Source organism: Pygoscelis adeliae, unplaced genomic scaffold (assembly GCF_000699105.1).
Source record: "Pygoscelis adeliae isolate BGI_AS28 unplaced genomic scaffold, ASM69910v1 Scaffold40, whole genome shotgun sequence".
NCBI lineage: Eukaryota > Metazoa > Chordata > Aves > Sphenisciformes > Spheniscidae > Pygoscelis > Pygoscelis adeliae.
Window position 1 is genome coordinate 1,959,940 of NW_008823953.1, and position 5,775 is coordinate 1,965,714.

The following is a 5,775-nucleotide window of genomic DNA, read 5'->3' on the forward strand; positions in this document are numbered from 1 at the left end:
CAGAAGGGGGGAAAAATCAGGTGAAGATGTAGATACAAGAAATCAGCAGAGAGGTTCTATTTCAGAGACAGTAATATTAACATTGGTATGCTTTTAGTGCACACTAATTATACACTTTATTATATACTTTATATTCTTTACTTATATTTTATACTATATACTTTATTAGTTACTTTAAGTAGTTACATTCATTAAAAGCTGCAGGAGAAAATGGTATTGTTAAAGAACATTATATTTTTTCCATAAATTACGTTACTGTGAATCTGCTGTTTGTGAATGTCTCTCTTCGCTTTTCATTCAGGAAGGTTAATGATCAAAGTGATAATTAAAAAAGATGCAAGACAAATCTTGCTGCATGAGAGATGAACACCGGAAGAGTGGAGACACTAGTAAATCGGTGCTTCTGAAAAAATGTCTTTAACTCAGCTGGCCCATACTCTAATAGGATATGGGGATGTAGTTAGCTTATACGGCAGGGCTGTGCCAGAGAAGAGAGAAGCGTGAACTCCCCGAGTATTAGGCTATTCTATATAGTTTTTAGAATAGTGTTTTAGAGAGTTTACTTAATCTTGTGACTCCTTTTTAACCCTGGGCTGCTATTCTTTTATGGGTTTGTGGCATCAAAGTAATAGCACTTGGCCTATGTTAGGATGATGTTAAGATGTTAAGCCTTCCACTTCCCACTGGCACTGCCCTAATTATAGCTGTTAAAGCATTTGGGGAAGAAAGGGGAGAGGAAGGAAAGGGGAAGGAATTAAGTGATCTAGCTGAATTTATGCCATGAGCACTTGTGGCCCTGTAGTTCTCTCCTCAGCACTGGAGGAGGGAGGTGTGTTAGCCTGGGTAGCCTGGGGTGGGGAGGAGGTTCCCTGCTTCTTTGCTGCCCAGCCCATCCCTTCCTCTGCCAGGACACAGACCTCCTCAATTGCACGACCTGTTTGAACAGCAGGAGCCAAAAGAAGCTGCCCTAATGTTGTGTTTGCTTTCAGGATCGCACCAACGCTAGCCAAGAGCCACGGTCCTGGCCTGTGCCCAGCACAGCCAAAGCGATCATGTGGTTCCCCTCCTTTCTGCAGCAGCAAAGCTAATGCAGCCATTCCCTTTCTGATGCAGAAGTAATGCTCTTCCGCACCGACCCCTTTGGAATGGAGATGGGGTTTAGACATTTCCTTGGATGCCAGAAATGGTCCATCTACACAAGCCAGCATAAAATTTGCACACATGTGGCTGCCAGCAGGGACAGTTTGCATCTGTTGGGTTGAGGTGTGGCCGCAGGGCTGCCGACGCTGTGTTTCTCCTGGAGACGTTCCCCTTATTTACAGACATTAATGCCTTCAAGGCCTGGCATCCGTGACTGAGCTCACACACTTGGGTACATCGTTCTCTACTATAGGATTCATGGTCTGTTCACAGAACGTCTGCCTGCAGCTTGCCAGCTGCAAGAAGGACTTCCACTCCTAGCAGGAGGAGACCTTGCTCCCACTGCTTTTTTCAGCAAAGTGATCTAGGGTATTACTTCCAGCACTATTACCTTTTTAATCGCCTCCTGCAGCTGACTTGATCACAATACAGTGTGACTTATGTATTTCCAGTTTAAATACAGTATTTAAATATTCTCCCATTTAAACACAATATCTCCATAAATAGCCAAGTTATGGAAGTTTCAAAATCTTATTCTAATCTGGAAGTGTAATTCCCAATATGTGTTTGCACTGGTCGTCTCTATAAATTTCCCTCTGCAGTTGAAGCATCACTGTCATTAATACTCTGTATCATCATGTTACCTGGTCACGGCTGGAGTAAGTATAAATCAATGTTAATAAATCTGTGTCCCATGGAATACTCTTAAAAGATTTGGCAGAAGGTAGTTCACTGATTTTTAAGCCTTCTGTCTCAGTCCGCTTAAGTTCACCGCAGAGGGTCATTCTTTCCACTGGAAAATTTTTAGGAGGCATTGAATCAAAACCGTTGGTAACCACTGTCCTTAATAACTGACTGGATGGTACAAACCCGGGAGACTGCTTTACACTGATGAGTCCTCGAGTTGCTAACGTTGTAGGTCTGCACTGCGGGTAGACAGAGAGGTATGACTTCAAAAAGTCACACCTGGATAAGATCTTCTAAAGAAGAATTGCAGGCATGGTAAACTGATTCACTCCCTTCACTGCTGTACCACAACTCAAGCACTAATTATAATGCAAGAGGAACTAAGCTATATGTGAAATATTTCAGGAACTGGATGGTCTCTGCAGAGGAGGTGCTCCTTTTTCTAAATCACTAACTTGTATTGGTCTCACCATAGTAGCAACCAGATTTGAGTAAGACTTTGTGAAGTTCAAGGTCAGCCAAAAAAATTAAAACTTAAAAAAATCATTGGTGATTTAAGATAATTGGCTGATGAGCTTACTGGGATAGTGCCAATTGCAAAGTCATGGAGATTTTGTGGAAGGATCTGAAAATTATTAAAAAGGAGTAGCATTCTTTGATTTTTTCTAAAGTAGAGAAAATTTTCCTCTAAATGATTACCTCCTGTCTTTGGTCCTCTATGGACCAAAGGGTAATGTAACGAATATTGCTGGACATACATATCTTTATTTTGAACAGACTATGTAAGTGGGTAAATTGTGTGCACTTGTCTTGGGAGTCCTAAATATTTTCTTATGGATGGAACGGAACAACGTTATGTGCAGTGAAACTTATTTTGTTTTACAGTTTTTATATAGAAGTAAATGACAACTACTAGGTGGAGGAAGGTGATCAGTGGGATTAAACCCCTATACTTTTGCAGGAATAACTCATGCTCTGGTTAATCCCATATAGATAAAGGAATGAGGATGTTCTGACCTCGTTCAGAGCACTGAGAGTAAGAGAGACAAAAGCAAACATCTCCTGTGTTGTTACCCTTGCTGACATGTTGTTCAGCAGCGGGGAAGGTTGTAATGCAGAGGGTTGGTTGTTTCAAATACCCATTTAGCTATGTGTAATGAAAATACAGTATGTGCCCCTAACATAAACGTACTATTGTATAACACTGCAGTACCACAAAATATTTGGGGTTTGGGTAGCAGTTGTTAATAATATCCCTCTTGAAAACCTTATACCAGATGACTAAAGCACAGGAATAAAAGAGCTAATCCACGGTCTCATTCATGGGTCTGGCAAACTGTCACTTTGGCCTGCTTGTACATATTTGTAACCAAAACCTCTAAACAGTTTAAGAAAATCTGAACAAAATCATCTTTGTAATGAGAAGTGTATGTTTCACCAGAGACTGTATATATATTGTGATGGTATGAATTACCCAGGCGCTTGGCCAGGAGGAGGTAAAGCTCGGTTAAGAAATTTGTATGGGGTTAAAAGTGACTGTCTGGTAGACCTTTTCTTACAGAGTAAAACCAACTGAAGCAAAGCCTTGCACCCAGCTGGGAAGCCTGTGTCATATCTCCTAGCAGGTGACTGGGGTTCATCATTACCTGACTTTAGAAAGGACCTAAGAAGATCCAAAGTTGCGGTCACATTTGATGGGGCAGGGGAGGAGGGAGGGAGATACTTTTTTTTCTTTGCATTAACATGCTGAAGCACTGCTTTTAAAACTAAGTGAAAGGCAAAAATAAATTTGGAGACCAGTCAATAAATAATGCACTGCTTTTATTGCTGAAAATTAGCTTGTCTGCAAGGGAGACAAGTCAGGACAACGTTAATGAAGCTATCGAAAGACAAGAGTTCATACAGGAGGCACCAGGATAATCTTATTAAATTACTTCAGCTATCTTGTACAGCATCCCTCCTCAGGACTTGAGTTCTTGGTTATGAATGGCATCAGGAGGATTTGAAAGGATTGAATTTTCATACTTCAGATTAGTTTGAGATATTTATGAAGGATTTAGGCAAGTTACTGGTTCTTTTAGCTCAATGTTGCTAATGAGAGGCAAGTACCAAAAACAGAGCAAGTGTTTTCTGATCCTCAGAGAGATTTCTAACACGTTGTGTCTCTGTAAGCCACACATTCATGTACAGTGCGCATCCTTCCAAGAATACCTCATTGAAGGCCAGATATATTTTACACTTGCTTGGGAAGACACGGAGATAAGTTTTATTGGCCTGTATTGAAAAACAAGCGATTCTGTCAGCCGTGGAGTTCACGCAGCCCAAATTTCTGTGGATTTCAGTCCTTTGCCTTCCTCTTCAAGCTCTCTCTTTCCTCTCCTCCCATTCCAGTGATGCCACCCTGTCCCCTGTGCCGCACCAGGAGCCAGGGGACATCTGCACGCTCTGTGTTGCCCCCGCGCCCCGCGCTCACTTCCCTGGGAGTGAAGGACAGACACACTCTGCACTTTCTTTTCAGCAGGTCACTAAATTTGTTTTTTCAGCTTTATCCTGATGCTGGTCCTTTTTCATAATATTTTTTTTAAAAGAATGTAATTGCTTTGGAAATACATATTCCTCTGGGCCAACGGTTCAGAGGCTGTTAATGAGGGATAGATACTGACAGCACAACCTGGGTGCCTGCTGGCTGTTGACTGTCACCTAGAAGATAATCTTTGTCTGATGGGGGTGTGGAAGGTGTTAAATTTGGCAGAGCATTGTAACACATGGTGCCGAGAACCACAGGGATGGACCTCTGAGCCCACCTGCTTCTTTGTGCGGATTGGAGCATAATCGTATTTATTCTGCATGAGCCCTTATAGAAAAATAAATCAGTAGCTTCTTTTATTTTAGCTTCCTGGAAGTGTTTGGCTGGGGAGCAGCATCTTTTTCAAGTTGAGAAATTGCCCAAAGATATCTGGGAATTGTGCTATCGAGCTCTGTTTTCTGAAAATTTGAAATATTGTTCCTTTTTCTATCTATGCTAGTCATGTAGTGTGTTTTTTTGTTTTAATCTGTTCTGTCCTTAAAACATTTCTACCCTCAAGCTTCTATCTGATGCATTTTGTTGAAGTATGTCTTTATTAAAACCTCAAATGCTCTGAAGGGAACAAACAGTGACAGGAAGGTCGTATTATGTAAAGTTGTTCAAAGACAGTACAAAATAGTGTCAAAAATTCATGGTATGAATGGACTTGGGACAAAATAAGCTGCTAGTTAGGTGGTCTCAGGGTTTCAAATGTGATGAGATGGCATCTAAAGGTAACATAAGATTTTTGCTTTTTTTCCCCTAAAAATATCAGAGTTTTTAGGGAAGAAGAAATCAAAGGCAGTTGAAACCAAGCTACAGTAAACCACACTGCACTCCTGGCAGAAATTATTATATGTCAACCATATGACTTCAGATTGTGTGCATGACCACACATATTGTTTTTTAAAACTGAGTTGTCTGACTCTTTTTTTCAGTAATCATCATAACTTGAAGGGGAACTCTTTTGCACTGCAAAAATTAAGGACTTGCTATATAGTGGATTAGCTGGGGTGAAACTATTGTATATAAATGTGTCATGGTTTAACCCTAGCCAGCAACTAAGCACCACACAGCCACTCACTCACTCCCCCCCAGTGGGATGGGGGAGAGAATCAGAAGAGTAAAACTGAGAAAACTCATGGGTTGAGATAAAGACAGTTTAACAGGTAAAGCAAAAGCCGCGCACGCAAGCAAAGCAAAACAAGGCATTCATTCACGGCTTCCCATGGGCAGGCAGGTGTTCAGCCATCTCCAGGAAAGCAGGGCTCCATCACGCGTAACGGCTACTTGGGAAGACAAACGCCATCACTCCGAACGTACCCCCCCTTCCTTCTTCTTTCCCCAGCTTTATATGCTGAGCATGATGTCATATGGTGTGG